This window comes from Aquarana catesbeiana, linkage group LG06 (genome assembly GCF_042186555.1).
Source record: "Aquarana catesbeiana isolate 2022-GZ linkage group LG06, ASM4218655v1, whole genome shotgun sequence".
NCBI classification, from domain to species: Eukaryota; Metazoa; Chordata; class Amphibia; order Anura; family Ranidae; genus Aquarana; species Aquarana catesbeiana.
Genome location: NC_133329.1, coordinates 234,213,296 through 234,229,384, shown reverse-complemented (window position 1 = coordinate 234,229,384; position 16,089 = coordinate 234,213,296). Strand labels below are relative to the sequence as shown.

At 43.4% G+C, this 16,089-nt stretch overlaps 1 protein-coding gene across 3 annotated transcripts in view; it reads left to right on the top strand.

Annotated features, from left to right (window-relative positions):
- Positions 1 to 16,089, top strand: part of DHRS7B (dehydrogenase/reductase 7B) — a 197,754-nt gene that overhangs the window by 4,795 nt on the left and 176,870 nt on the right. Inside the window, exon 1 of one of the 3 annotated variants that reach the window (XM_073633060.1) lies at positions 7,372 to 7,393. The exons of the other annotated variants lie outside the window; for them this stretch is intronic. The gene's annotated coding sequence lies outside the window, so the exon portion shown is untranslated. Of the gene's footprint in view, positions 1 to 7,371; positions 7,394 to 16,089 lie in introns of those variants that run through there. 3 annotated transcript variants of the gene reach the window in all.

Sequence of the window (16,089 nt, the reverse complement as noted above, 5' to 3'; positions counted from 1 at the left end):
TGTTATATCCAGAGGTTTTCTTTGGGACATAGACATATGAGTGCTGCTAGCATTGCTGCAAAGGTTGAAGGGGTGAGGGGTCAGCCTCTCAGCGCTCAGACCATACGCCACTCACTGCATCAAATTGGTCTGCATGGCTATTGTCCCATCTTCTAAAGATGATGCACTAGAAAGCCGCAAAGAGTTTGCTGAAGACAAGCAGACTAAGGACATGGATTACTGGAACCATGTCCTGTGGTCTGATGAGACCAAGATAAACTTATTTGGTTCAGATGGTGTCAAGCGTGTGTGGTGGCAACCAGTTGCCTACAGTCAAGCATGGGGGTGGGAGTGTCATGGTCTGGGGCTACATGAGTGCTGCCGGCACTGGGGAGCTGCAGTTTATTGCGTGAACCATGAATTCCAACATGTACTGTGATATACTGAAGCAGAGCATGATCCACTGCCTTGCTAAAGAAGCTGAGGGTAAAGTTGATGGACTGGCCAAACATGTCTCCAGACCTAAACCCTATTGAGCATCTGTGGGGCATCCTCAAACGGAAGGTGGAGGTCTCTAACATCCACCAGTAACGTGATGTTTTCATGAAGGAGTGGAAGAGGAATCCAGTGGCAACCTGTGAAGCTCTGATGAACTGCATGCCCAAGAGGGTTAAGGCAGTGCTGGAAAATAATGGTGGTCACACAAATTGGGCCCAAAGTGACATTTTCACTTAGGGGTGTACTCACTTTTGTTGCCAGCAGTTTAGCCATTAATGGTGTGTTGAGCTATTTTGAGGGGGCAACAAATTTAGACTGTTATACAAGCTGTACACTTACTACTTTACATTGTAGCAAAGTGTCATTTCTTCAGTGTTGTCACATAAAAAGATATAATAAAATATTTACAAAAATGTGAGGGGTGTACTCACTTTTGTGAGATATTATATTATGCATGCTACCACAGTGATCTGTGCTGTCTTCTGGTTCACATGGCTGCACTGCTGCATAGTAACCACAGGGAATCGCTTGCTTGGCTAGGGTGTTAATCAGAGAACATTTTGTGTTTTCTCAATGAATGCAGTGCTTTCTGTGATTGAATGAGGTGGAGAGGCAGGGCAGTAATGCTACAATGTTCACCTGTCCAATCACAGAACACGTTGCACTCATTAACCCCTTGGCTCTGGCCGCATGCAAATTTGATGCCTCTTGGCACAGAGGGGCCGCATATTTGCATGAATTGCTGATCATACAACCCTGCAGAGAGCGCATGCTCACAACAGTTATTGCCTTTGTGGGACTACGGATTGCAGCAGAGCGATTGCCTTTGTTGACTACAGTTTGCACCAGAGCGATTACCCTTGTGACTACAGTTCACAGAGATTATTAGAGAGGTCACATAAGGTTTCCTTGTTGGGGGCAGTGGGACACTGGTAGGATTAGAAAGACTAAAATCCACTGAAGTAAGCAGTGCACTGGGGCTAATTGTGCCTTCTCAGCTGACTTGGACTGCTGCTCTCAGCAAGGGTCCCTACTTGTCAGCAGGTCATAGACAACAAAAAAGGAGGGGATATAGGAGGTGAGGGGTCCCAAATACCTTTTTTAGCTTGGAGTAACCTGGTGTAGCCACCCACCTTCTCTGTGTACTGTATCTCCTGGGGCTCTGTATATTCCCTGCAGCTCTGTCTCCCTTCCGCCTCTCTGGTATTTTATGCTACTTCTGGGGCATCTTACTCCAGCTTTCCAGAATACTTGGCCCATCTTGGTTGCAAACGGAACCAAGTTTCTCATCCAATGGTACTTTCTGTACACAAGCTCAGGATTTTATGGCTGATGTGATGTTCAGTGGAGTTACCCTGTAAGAAGCATGTGGATAATTTATCTTTTCAAGGGGGAAGGTATGTTTGGTCCTACTTTGGATGATTGCATCCAGAAGGTGACTCTGGGTAATAGTACCCTGCTAACGTTTTAAAAAAAAAAAAAAAAGGTTAAGTCTACAATTCAAAACCTGGCACTTCCACTGCCGAGAAGCATTCTTTTTGCCAGTGTTGGGCCTCAGGTTCCACAAGAACACTACAAGCCCTCTAAGCCTGGGACCAAGTCCTCTTCACATTAACACACTCACACTCACTAAGGTGGGTGGGTGGGGGGGGGACACTTGCAGGCCTTAGGTTTGTCAGGGTTTAGATTGCAGACCCTGACAAGTCATTTGATTTGCTTTTGCATGAGGGTTGTAGGAAAGATGGTTGCCTCCTTTAAGGTGGTACCTTTTGTCCAGCAACATTTCAGGCCACTCCAAAGGAATGTCTTGGCGGCATTCTTAGTCTGCAGCCCCCTCTGTCCACAGTCCCCACGGAAGTGGGACAGCCATCTCTTTGGCTCCATTGCCGGCATTATCACAGTGGGTTTGACTTTCCTGATCATTCCTATTTGTACTGTGTTTTGGTTACAGGTTTTGTCAGCAATAAACTGTTTTTAACTCTTTCATGGATTCCATTTCCAATTGATTCCTCGCCACTTCCTGCATCTGCACTTTCCAATTTGTTGTTTTTTTTTATCTTTTTCTCATTTGGTTATCTGAGTGCGGTAGCAGCGGTCCAGTGTCACTCTCATAATAACTTGGGCTCCTCGGTTTACTTTCTGCGCTTGGCTCCCTGTTGGAATCTTCATTTTTTTGGCGGCATGGGACAAGAGGACACAAGACTTTCTCTGAACTAATGGATCGCCTTTCGGATGCTGGAGATGGGTAAATCTTTTCTCCCTCTGTCCTGGAGGGTCCCTGCCAACAGTGGGGAACCACAGATGTGGATCTTTTGGCATCCAGATTCAGTGCAATCCTGCCTAGGTTTGTCTCCAGGACCAGGGATCTTTGAGTGTTTGATGGATGTTTTTGTGACACCATGGGACCTGTTCTCCCTTATTTATGCCGTTTCAGCTTCTACCTCATCTGCTTTGCAGGATTTGAGGCCCCATTCACACCTGAGTGTGGCGTTTTTGAGCTTTTTTACAGCGTTTCGTCGCGCATATTTGTGCGTTTCCATGCAGCGGTTTCTGGTGTTTTTGAGCTTTGGCGTTTTTTTTATTAGCCAATAGGAAAAATGATCATCTGTTTCATCATTTGTTGCTATGTTGTCATCTGCTTCCTGCTCCATAAACGCCCAAATCTGCCCGATTCGAGCAACAAAAAAGGCTCCAGAACTTGTTTGAGCTTCAGGCGTAGGGCTTCAGGCGACTTGGAGTGGAGATGTGAACCATCTCCATAGAGAATAATGGATTTTTTTTTCCCTCAAGCGTTTTGTAGCTTGAGGCTTCAAGCTACAAAACGCTCAGGTGTGAATGGGGCCTTAATGAAAGGAATTTCAGTGGTTCTGATCGGCCTGGCCCAGGAGAACATGGGCTTTGTGAACATGACGGCGGACAACCCTTGGACTCTTCCAGATCAACTCAACCTTCTGTCAGAGTCCGAACTTCCATCCTTCTTTACAGTCACTGACTGAAGCCAGTGTCTTGAAAGACAGCGGAGTCTCTTAATTCAGTTGTCCCTACCTTGCCCAAGGCTAGGAAGGTGACTTCGAGGAAGATATACCACAAAACTTGGAAATCTTATTTTGCTTGGTGTGAAGCTAAGAAATTTCATCCTCCCAAGTACGTTGTGGGCTTCCTGGCGTTGATCTGAAAATGGCCTTGAGTGTGATCAAGGGTCAGATTTTGTTCTTTAGGGCCCTCTTTTGGAGACCAGTTGCTTCACGTTTTGTACAAGGAGTCATGCGTAATTGTTAAACTGGTTAAAGGAGAAGTCCCACCCTGAGCTTGTTTGGCCGGGCTTCTCCTATGGGTCACAGGAGTGCAATTAGTTTTGCACTCTTGTGACCCATTTTCAGCAGTGAGCGGTCTGAAATCTGCTCTCTAAGGTCACAGGAATCAGTCTGGCCACCGTGTCATCGGGACAATAAAGTCTGGATCCGCCATGTGCCTGGACTGATGCCTGTCTCAGCCTCTCAGCGAGCTGCTGAGAGCCTGAGATGGCTGCTCCCCGCCCCTCCACAGCTCTGCACTCTAGTGAGAGTGGAGGAGCAGAGAGCTGCTGACAGGCAGGCAGCAGCTCTCTGCTCGGGGAGTTGAGAAAACTGAGCCATCGGCGGTATTCGATCGCTCGGTTCTCAGTGCAGAGGTGTCGGGGGACCTTAACTTGGTATTCCCTGTATTTCAGAAAGCTCCGCTTGAACCCATCCAGGATGTTCCTTTTTAGTCCCTCTGATTTGGAACGTTATTTTTCTGGTTGCCACTTTCTTTCGGCTTGAGGAATTTCAGAATCGACTGCGCTTTTATTGTAGGGAACTGTTACTTGTCCTCCACCGTGGCAAGGTGGTTCTCTGGCCTCACCTGTCCTTTTTATCTAAGGTGGTTTCTTCATTTCATCTCAACTAGGACATTTATGTTGCTGTCCTTCTGTCTTAAACCTCAGGGAGTAAGGTTCTGCATACCTTGGATGTAGTTGGTGCTATCAGGTGTTTTCCTTAAGTCGGGCATCGGTAGCTTAGGTTTGTAAGGTTTTGACAGGTACCCATTTCCACTTCCGGCTCAGTTCGCCGTGGCAAAGTGAGCAGGAAGTTCGGGACCCTCCTCCTTCGCCCTGCAGCCGCCTCATTGAGAGAGCGTAGCGCAATGGAAGCCGCAGGGTTTCACTGCTAGTCTCCCTTAGCCAAAATGGCAGCGGCAGCACCCAAGAGCCGATTTTCAAGAATCTGCTTGGGTGAGGGCACCAGTGGATGCCTGGACAGGTAAGTACCCTAATACTAAAAGTCAGCAGCTACGGTATTTGTAGATGCCGACTTTTTTTTCATTTTTGTTTTTTTTGGGGGGGGGGGGGCAGAACTTTAAGTTGCAGAACACACTTTCTTTGATCGTCAAGTATTGCAGACTGCTGCGTAAGATTCTCACTGTTTTGATTTAGGTATTTGTTGGGACCATTTGCCATGTTGCCCTCCCTTTATATTCAGTGTTTTGGGACATTCCTGTCATGATGTTGTAAAGATCCACTGTGTCCTATGATGTACAATAATGAAAATTGCATTTTTGGTTCACCTGTAAAATCTATTTCTTGGGAGTACAGTACATCACAAGACAAGGGAATCCCAGTCCTCTTCCTTTTCAGTTCATAGCCTGCTACAAAAAAAAAACTGAAACCTTGCTTACATGGGAGATATGATGCATAGGAGGTGATTTCCTGTCTTTTTTTTTTTTGTGTCCTGTGTTGTACTCCAAGAAAATTATTCTGCAGGTAAACCAAAAGGATTTCGTAGGTAAACCAAAAAAAAAATCAAATTTTACAGAAAATACTTGTTGCTCATTCCCATCGGGTGGGGTTTATATCCCTGAATGCATGTCCAAACTTGAGTACCGCTAGGAACAGCATCCATTTATCACCTATTTCAGACTGTTGTTGATTTTGACAAGCGGCTATTAGCGAGCTGCACATGTGCCTCCCTTAGGCTCGATTCACATCTATAAATATTGCTTTTGAGCATTTCTGCAGTGCTTGGCGCGTTTTTGGACACACGTTTTTACCGCGATTTTGCCGCATTTGTGTTTCTTTTCTTTTACACTGTATATAGCTGGTTGCTAAGGAGGGGGCCAGGAAGCCAGCCGCCGCATCCTTACCAACTCATGAGTCATCAGTTGTCAGCGGGCTTCCCCACTGACAGTTGAATTAAAAAAAAAAAAGAATTGCCGGCTAAAAAACGTTAAAAAAAAAAAAAAAAAAAAAAAAAACAGCTTGGGGTCCCACCCAGATCCATAACAGGCCCTTGGATCTAGTATGGATTTGGAAGGCACCACCCCACACCAAAATTGAAAAAAAAAATTGTGTGGGGCCCCCCAAAATCCATACCAGACCCTTACCTGAGCATGCAGATCAGGAAAGGGAGGGGACAAGCGAGTGCCCCCCCCCCTCCTCCTGAACCATACCAGACCGCATGCCCTCAACATGGGTGGGGTGGGGGGCTCTGCGCCCCCCACCCCAAAGCACCTTGCCCCATGTTGATGGGACAAGGGCCTTTTCCCGACAACTCTTGCCTGATGGTTGTCTGGGGGGCTGCGGGGGGCTTTTTGGAATCTGGAAGCCCCCTTTAACAAGGCGGCCACCAGATCCCAGCCCCCCCTAATGTGAGTGGGTATCGGGTACATTGTACCCGATACCCATTCACCAAAAAAAAGTAGTGTAGTGTGACAAAAGACAGAAAGTTTTTGACAAGTCCTTTATTTAAAATGATGCTTCTCCCACTTCTTCTTCCGGTCTTCTTCTTTCTCTTGTCTTCTTTGTCCAGTGTTCTTCCTCTGCCACCGCTCCCGCAGACGACCCTCCTTCGATGCTGTGTCCCGCTGATCTGTCCGCGCTGATGTCAAGCATTTCTTAGATAACTACGGGGCGTGGCAATCGTATGACGTTATTCGGAGGCTCCGCCTCCTCATGACATCACCGCCCGGGGTATGATGGGTCTGAGGATTTTTTATTTACAATTTTGGTGTGTGGGGTCCCCTCCGAATTCATACTAGACCTAAGGGCCTGGTATGGATAACCCGCCACCCCCCCACGACCCCAATGCGGTGGCCCTATATGCAGTGTAAAAAAAAAAAAATAGCAAATTGCGGTAAAAATACGGTACTTGCGTTTTGGATGCAGGTCCATTGAAGTCTATTACAAGCAAAACGCTGCATTTTATGGGAAAAAAAGTCGCAGAGGCACAAAAATGCATTGATGTGAATGTGTTCTATAGGAACCCATGTTAAAAAATATTTCTTGCATTTTTGCAAAATGCATAAAAAAAACTCATTAGTGTGAACCGAGCCTAGTGTTCTCTCTGACATGGTGGGAGCACTAATACCCAAAAAGTTGGATTTTTTTTCATGCTGTACGAGTTAAACCATCTGTGTGCATGAGCCCTAAATGAGGGGAAAAAAATCTAAATCAAGTCATGCAAAATTAAAAAGGATCAATAGATCCTATCATTACTAGTATTGGCCAAATAAAATTACCAAAACACATTAGTTGATAAAAGTCTACATAAGCCTGTAAACAAATAGCTCTGTGTGTATGTGCCTGTTTTTTCCCAACAAACTGGATACAGGTTTGCTTTACAGTAATTATGAACTGCTTTAAATACAAAATCAAAAACAAGGCAAGGCTCTAATAATATATATTTGTTTCTGTCCTTGACTAGAGATAATACCTGCAGTGGATTTTGATATACATTACAAGCATATCTGATGCTATCCCTGTTAGACTGACTTCAAGAACTTGGCTTTCTATGATTCTATTCTTGTACTGTCACATGAACCCGCTTTGCCTGTGACATTATGAGAACAGAAGCTAACAAGAAGGCTGCTAGCCGCCACTAAGAGGAAACGTATTGTGACTGTAAGTCTGTATGTGTTTGTTGCATTTCACAATTGATTTACTTCTTCTCCCATTATTATGGATCGCCTCTCCTACACTATATTTAAACTTGTATTGTCCTCGTATACTTGTTCAGCTCTCACCTGTCCTTCTTTGGAAAGGGAGTTGGGGATAATCTTTTGGATCCAAATATCCTTTTGTCCTTGCATCAGATAAAATCTGTCTAAATTGTACTATTCCACTACTCTAAATCTTCCTAAGTTTTAAGTGTGTTTTGAGTCTGCCTTGTAAATGACTATGCTGAGTGTCACATTAATACAAAAGAATATAAGCTCCTATAAAAGGAAAGGTAGTGACATTGTTTATTGTAAATCTTCACAGAGCATTGGGCCAATTCATAAATACTTCTGAAAGCACACTTTTCCAAATCTTCTTTCGGGACAGCACCCGAGAGAGTGTAGCTCCTCCTACAATTCCCAGGAAACACTGCAGAATGACTTCTTTAAAAAGGAGGATCCTCCGTAATCTGTCCATTCTAGTGTTCCCTCTGACATGGTGGGAGCACTGCTCTGGAACAGTATTCATCCCATCCAGATGCTGTCCTGGGTTGTCTGCACTCTTCCTACCTGTCTGACCTCCCCAGCATCCCCTCTGATGCTTCGAGAACCCTTCCCTTTGATGCTCGAAGAGCCTGTACTGCTTGGGAGTCAAACACCCCCCCCCCCCCCCAATCCCAGTGAAAGCCCCTGCTTTTTTTTTTCCTGGACCGACAGTTGTCTTGTGGGAGCATTGCTGGCTTGGAGTTTCAGACCCAAGGTTGAATGGTGTCCATTCTGGGTAGGGCTTGGACTTTCTAGGTGGGCATTGCTGCTATACAGTGCCAGCCACTGGAACACAGATGAGACGGATCGGTTACATGCTAGTGCCTCCGGTTTTCAGCTCCATGCAGCAGTGTATGTGAGACAGAAACCCATTAAAGACCTCTTCTTTTCCCGCTGCGCCATGTGCTAACATGAGTGAACCAAAGTCAGCGACAAGCACTTCTGTCACCAGTTATCCCCAAATAAGTGGAGTGCTTTTTTTTTTTTTTTTTTTGTCTGCTGTGTTCTAGTGGCAATGGTCCGGCGCTTTGTGGAAAATCCGATTTGTGTGTACGAGGCTTTAGGCTCAATACACACCTATGCAATTTGCTTTTGATCTTTTTTTATTACCAAAAATATGTAGAAGAATACATATCGGCCTAAACTGAGGAAAATTTTTTTTTTTTTTTTTTTTTTTTAAATTGTGGATATTAAATTATAGCAAAAAGTACTAAATATTGTGTGGGTTTTTTTTTTTTCTTCAAAATTGTTTTTTATTTATTTTTTGTTTATATCGCAAAAATAAACTGCAGAGACGATCAAATGCCACCAAAAGAAAGCTCTATTTGTGGGAAAAAAAGGATGTCGATTTTGTTTGGGTACAGCGTCGCACAACCACGCAATTGTCATTTAAAGCGAGTGCCGAATCGCAAAAAATGACCTAGTCATTGAGCAGCCAAATCTTCCAGGGCTGAAATGGTTAAACAAAACCGAAGCATGCTGGAAGCAGGAGGATTTATACCAGGTGCCCCTCAATGAACTCGAATGAAATTGATTTGATTTACAACTACAAAAATCCCCTTTCCTTCCCTTTTTTTTTTTTTTTTTTTTTTTTTTTTTTTTTTTCTTTTTCATTCGTCAGTCCATAGCCCATTATTCCAGAGGGCCTGGTGTTTGCCTGTATTTTCAAAGGCAAACTGTAGCCTTGCTCTAATGTTCTTTTTGGACAGCACTCTGTCCATGCAAGTTACGTAGAGTAACTCCACTTTGTGGGAGAAAAATCGTAAATAATATATAGCATATACAGTTGCAGCACAAGTCATATTGTAATTTTAATGCTCCTTTAAAATTACCTTTCATTTTTAATCTGCAGTCCTGTAATTTGTCAAATTTTTAAAAATGCAATATGGCAACCTGGAGGCATTCTGTACACAGTTTAATAGAACGCCCCTCAGAAATAATTCCTGTTTGGCTTACTGGTTTTCCCAGACGTCTGCACCAAGATACAAGTCAGATTTTTGGCATCCCCTGCAATAAAGTTTTGATGAGCAAATCACATCTAAAGGGATGAAGACCCTGCTAATAAATTTGTACAGACTGTACTGTATTCCACTATGAGACATCTCCTTATCCTTATTTTGTATATGCCTACATGGAGAGTCATCTGCTGATCACGAAGGCCCCTTTCACACTGGGGTGGTGTTGGCGGTAAAGCGCCGCTATTGTTAGCAGCGCTTTACCGTCGGTATTCGGCTGCTAGGAGAAAGATTTTAACCCTACCGCAAAGCGCCTCTACAGAAGTGCTTTGCCGGCGGTATAGCCGCGGTGCCCCATTGATTTCAATGGGCAGGAGCAGTGAAGGAGCAGTATACACACCGCTCCTTCACCGCTCCAAAGATGCTGCTAGCAGGACTGTTAGGATTACTCTTCTCTTGTGATCAGTTGAACTCCAGATGTATTGAAAAGCAGACAATTTATTTCAGATGTGTCACACAAAAAGGATGATGCTTACAAGCCAAAAGATGCAGTAAGAATCACACAAAGATGTACATCCCCTCCCTCCTAATATCTACAGTAATATAGCCATAACGCTTCTATTGGCTGAGGAAACACAGATAGCGTGCCTGGTACAAAATGGTACTTTATTTGGCTAATTAGTGTTTCCTGTACAGTCTTGTTCTACCATATATGGTTAAGCCTAATCATCCTAAAACTTACTATTGAGTTAGTTAAAGCAAACAGTATAACAAGTTAATACAACAATGTGCTCAGAAGTCATCTTAAAAATCAGTCTCAGGGTTATTGTTTTTCTAATAGTTTTTCTAATAGTCACACAATAAACATTTACAACTTTTCTAACAAGGACTTTTTTTACCGTCCTGCTAGCGCACCGCTCCAGTGTGAAAGCCCTCGGGGCTTTCACATGGGAGACACAGCAGCGGCACTTTCAGGTCGGCTTGCAGGCACTATTTTTAGCTCAATAGCGCCTGCAAACCGTCCCAGTGTGAAAGGGGCCTAAAGGCTGACCCTTAAGCCTCGTACACACGATCGGATTTGTGTGATGAGACTGTTGGCCTAAAATCCGACCGTTAGTACGCTCCATCAGACAATTGTCCAACTTTCCGCCAACAAATGTTGGATTGCAGGTCAGTAAATTGTCGGCGAACAACGGTCTGTCAGATCTTCCTATCGTTGGTACACAAGTCCGTCACACAAGTTGAAAGTACAAACGCGCATGATCAGAATCAGTGCTCACCAAACACAACATTAGCAGAAGGTGCCCAAAGGGTGGCGCTCAAGAGCTGGAATTCCTCGTAGTATGTCACTATGTTAGTGTTTGTTGGCCGACAATTGTGTACCATTTGTAGGCAAGACAAGTTCTTGGCACACGCCCCTCGGACAAAAGTCTGACACTTTGTTGGCCAACAATCTGATCGGGTGTACGAGGCTTAAGAATTCACATTTAAGAGTGTTCCCTGCTGCCGAGTCTGCTGCCCGATGAACCCTGTGGAAAGGGTTTGGGTGATTTTTGATCTGTCATTCGAGATCCATTTACTGTTGGTAAGAGGCCCCTCTTTCTTAAGAGCAGCTTATCTGCACAAGAGCACTGATGAGTGAAATTTGTTTACAACACTAAGCACTTTATTCACTTTTATTACACTTCGGACTATTATTGCATCAGAGTTGTTTGATGGACTTTAATTTCATTAATTACAGTGCCTTGAAAAAGTATTCTTACCCCTTGAAATTTTCCACATTTTGTCATGTTACAACCAAAAATGTAAATGTATTTTATTGGGCTTTTATGTGATAAACCAATACAAAGTGGCACATAATTGTGAAGTGGACGGAAAATGATAAATGGCTTTGAGAAAGGTTTACAAATAAATATCTGAAAAGTGTGGTGTGCATTTGTATTCAGCCCTCGTGAGTCAATACTTTGTAGAACCAACTTTTGCTGCAAATACAGCTGCATGTCTTTTGGGTATGTCTCCACCAGCTTTGCACATCTAGAGTAATATTTTTGCCTATTCTTCTTCGCGAAATAGCTCAAGCTCTGTCAGATTGGATGGAGAGCGTCTGTGAACAGCAATTTTCAAGTCTTGCCACCAGGGTGAATTTGATTTAAATCAACTCAATTTAAATCATATTTTTTAAAGAGCAACTGTCATCTCTGTCCCGCAGCAGCTCCTCCTCTGACCAACTGTTTACTCACCAACAGTCCCATTCACTTTAATGGGATGGCTGGTGATGCGGCAGTGACACAAGGTGAGGGACATGGTGGCAGCAGGTGAGTGGATGCCCGCTAACGGGCACTGCTATGATGGATCAGAAATGACAGGTGCTGGTAGTTGGACTCTTTAATTTTTTTACACAAAAAATAGGTTTCCTTTTTAGGTCCCTTTCACACATGCGGACAGTTCATTTCATCAGTTCAGTCAAGTCAAAATGGATTAAGTATTCGTTAGTTTTTCATCAGTGTTTTTTTTTCATCCACTAAAACACTTTAAGCTATGTGCAGAAAGATCACAAGGTTTATAACCTGCTTAGAAGGTTTCACTTTCATTTTTACTGCTTGCCCTTCCTCCTCACTTAGAGCCTGGTACAGATGCATTTCTTTTCAATCATACAGTTTGTAGTGTACATAGATTTGCAAAACAATGGGATAAAGGAATATTTCTGAACTTTGTTTTATCTCATGGTTACTGTAAAATTGTGTGAATGCTTCAATGCAGTGCATGTTATCTCAGCTTGCAGAGCTTGGGTTCATTGAATGCCTTTACCAAAATTGTAAATATTGCAGAATATACATGCTACATAACTAAGCTCCATTTCATGCTGAATAAACTAAATGATTAATGTATCTTAAATAGAAAACTATATTAACCTCTTCAGCCCCGGAAGATTTTACCCCCTTCCTGACCAGAGCACTTTTTGCGATTCGGCACTGCGTCGCTTTAATTGACAATTGCGCGGTCGTGCGACGTGGCTCTCAAGCAAAATTGATGTCCTTTTTTTCCCACAAATAGAGCTTTCTTTTGGTGGTATTTGATCACCTCTGCGGTTTTTATTTTTTGCGCTATAAACAAAAAGCATCAATTTTGAAAAAAAAAAAACATTTTTTTTTTTTTTTTACATTTTGCTATAATAAATATCCCCAAAAAATATATAAAAAAAACTACTGTCTCAGTTTAGGCCAATATATATTCTTCTACATATTTTTGGTAAAAAAAAATTGCAATAAACGTATATTGATTGGTTTGCGCAAAAGGGGATAGATTTATGGCATTTTTATTATTATTATTTTTTTTTTTTTTTTTTAATTTTTTGCGCTATAAACAAAATAAGAGCGACAATTTTGAAAAAAACACATTATTTTTTACATTTTGCTATAATAAATATCCCCCAAAAATATGTAAAAAAACTTTTTTTTTTTCCTCAGTTTAGGCCGACCATATTCTTCTACATATTTTTGGTAAAAAAAATCGCAATAAGCGTTTATTGATTGGTTTGCGCAAAAATTATAGCGTTTACAAAATAGGGGATAGTTTTATGGCATTTTTTATTAATCCTTTTTTTTTTTTTTTTTTTTTTTTATTGTGACTGTGAGGTTATGGCGGACATGTTTGACACATTTTTGGGACCATTGTCATTTATACAGCGATCAGTGCGATTAAAAATGCACTGATTACTGTGTAAATGACACTGGCAGTGAAGGGGTTAACCACTAGGGGGCGGGGAGGGGTTACGTGTGTCCTAGGGGAGTGATTCTAACTGTAGGGGGGATGGGCTAGCAGTGTCACTATGCTGATCACTGCTCCTGATGACAGGAAGCAGTGATCAGTGACACTTGTCACTAGGCACTAGCGACCCGACTCACGGAGCTCCCGGGCAGCGCGCACGCAATGGCACGGTGGGGAATTCAAATGGACGTACCTGTAAGTCTATTTGCCCAGCAGTGCCATTTTGCCGACGTACATCAGTGTGCGCCGGTCGGGAAGTGGTTAAGATAGATTATTACTCCAAAAGAATTTCATTAGAATGAATTTGATAAAAATCAAATCAGATTTAAAATTTAAAAAAAATCTGATTTAAATTGAAAACAATTCTCTTTTAAATCAAAAAATCAGATTTTTGTTTATTTATTTTTTTTAAATCATTCATTTTTATCCACCCTGCTTGCCACAGATTCTCAATTGGATTTAAGTCTGGACTTTGGGCCCTTCTAACACCATGAATATGCTTTGATCTAATCCATTCCATTGTAGCTCTGGCTTATGTTTAGGGTCGTTGTCCTGCTGGAAGGTTAACCTTTGCCCCAGTCTTAAGTCTTTTGCAGACTCGAACAGGTTTCATCAACTGACCAGCTTCCCTGTCCCTGCTGAAGAAATGCATCCCCGCAACATGATGCTGCCACCGCCATTTTTCACGGTGGGGATGGTGTGTACAGGGTGATATGCAATGTTTTCTGCCACACATAGCGTTTTGCTTTTAGTCCAAAAAGTTCCGTTTTGGTGTCATCTGACCAGCACACCTTCTTTCACATGTTTGCTGTGTCCCCTACATAGCTTCTCGCAAACTGCAAACGGGACTTCATATGACTGTCTTTCAACAATGGCTTTCTTCTTGCTACTCTTCCATAAAGGCCAGTTTTGTGAAGTACGCGACTAATAGTTGTCCTGTGGACAGATTCTCCCACCCGAGCTGTGGATCTCTGGAGCGCCTCCAGAGAGGCTGCTTCTCTGGTTAATGCTCTCCTTGCCCGGCCTGTCAGTTTTTGGATCTGAAGATTCTCAAATTGTTCCTTTTGGGTTCAAAAGTTTCACATGGAAAATGCCAGTTCGGTCTTTGCCTTCTTCCTTCCAGGTGATTGTACTACCATCAATAGACACTAGGAATCCTTACCTGCACATTTCCATCTTTCCATCTCATCAATGCTGTCTGCATTTTGCAGTGGGTGGTTATTATCACTGTCAACGGCCCCTGGGTTTTCACCAAAGTGCTTACCCTGATTTTAGCTCTACTTTGAGCTAAGGTAGTTAATGTTGTGGGGTAAAGGACCTGTCTTCCCTGTCATCTACCATATGCTACAGGCTCTGCAGAGCTTTAGTTTGATCCTCAACCTGAAAAAGTGATCGCTGGACCTATCTTCCATATTGAGGTACTAGGGTGTGACACTGGACATGGCCCTTTCCAGAATTTTTTTTTTTTTTCCGTGGGAAAAACTTTGGTTCATTTGTTCTCATGCCAGGACCCTCTTGGCCCAGAGGAAGCTCTCAATTCCTGCTTGCATGAGGATCTTGGGTCTCATGGTTGCCTACCATACACCCAGCTTCTCCATTGCAACTTAAAATTCTGGCTGCCTGGGACAAACCGATTTTGGTTCTTGGACTGCCCTATTTGTCTGAACCCCAAAGCCAGTCTATTCCTAGTGTGGAATATTTCCAACTTGGTGCTGAATTTAGGAAAGCCCTTTCCTTTACAGTTGTAAAGTTCTCACAATGGATGCCAGCCTTATTGGATTGGGCAACAGTCTTGAACGCCTCCTCAGTGCAGGGGGAAGCTTGACTTCCCATCTTCTTCCCATACTTGAATGCAAGGCAATTCAATTGTCCCTTCAATACTGGGCTCTTCTATTTAGAGGACATCTGTCCAGAATCCAGTCTGACAATGCCATAGCCATAAACCTACATCAGTCATCAAGGAGGCACCAGAAGTCAAGCTGCTTTTAAGGGAAGCAGACTTGATCCTCCCTTTTGGGCAGAACTGCAAGTTTTGGCTCTGTTTAACATCCACATGACAAGCGGACCTTCTCAGTTATAATCCTCAATGTGCTGCGCTGAATGAATATAAAAATATTAGCAAAAAGTTATTAAAACAAGAGTCCAAAGTGAATAATAAAGAGTCTCAAGTATAAAAAATGATGAGGGTTCTTCTTGTTCCAACTTGGAGGATGAGCCAAACCAAACACCCTTCACCTCAAAGGCTGGCCACCACCAAAGGAGTCAGGGGCATGCTTACCATGTGGCTAGGACCCCCTAATTAAAGGCAGGTCTGACAGGCTTTTGTGAAATCCCCATATAGAACCGCATTCCGTCAGGCAGCCTTGGGATAGACTTGCCGATACTCCGCAAAGACCATGTACAAATAAATGAACACTGGATAGCGTACCGGACGTGATGACCAATGTTACCTGCCGAATTTGATATGTGCATTTTTATCTATCTAGGCAAGTGTTATATTAATACAATAAATACCAGGTTTTACACTATCCAGTGTTCTTTCATTTCGACATGGTCTTTGCCGTAGTATCGGAGGTCTATCACCCAGCCCCCCACTTTACTCACCTGAGCCTGTTCGTTCCCTTGGCGGAGACGCGCTCTACCTCTCTGCCCGTTGTCTTGGCTCTTGATTGGATAGATTGATAGCAGCACAGCCATTTGCACCCGCTGCTGTCAATCAAATCCAATGACGCGGAGGGCGGGCCGACTCCTGCATTCTGTGCAAATGTACACAGAAGCAGGACTCAGGAGCATGCCTGCAGAGGTGCCCACCTTAGGAGAGCCTTCTCCAATGTGGGCACTCGATGCAGGAAGGAGGTACCAGCGCCGTTGGGGGACCCCAGAGGTCTGTGCA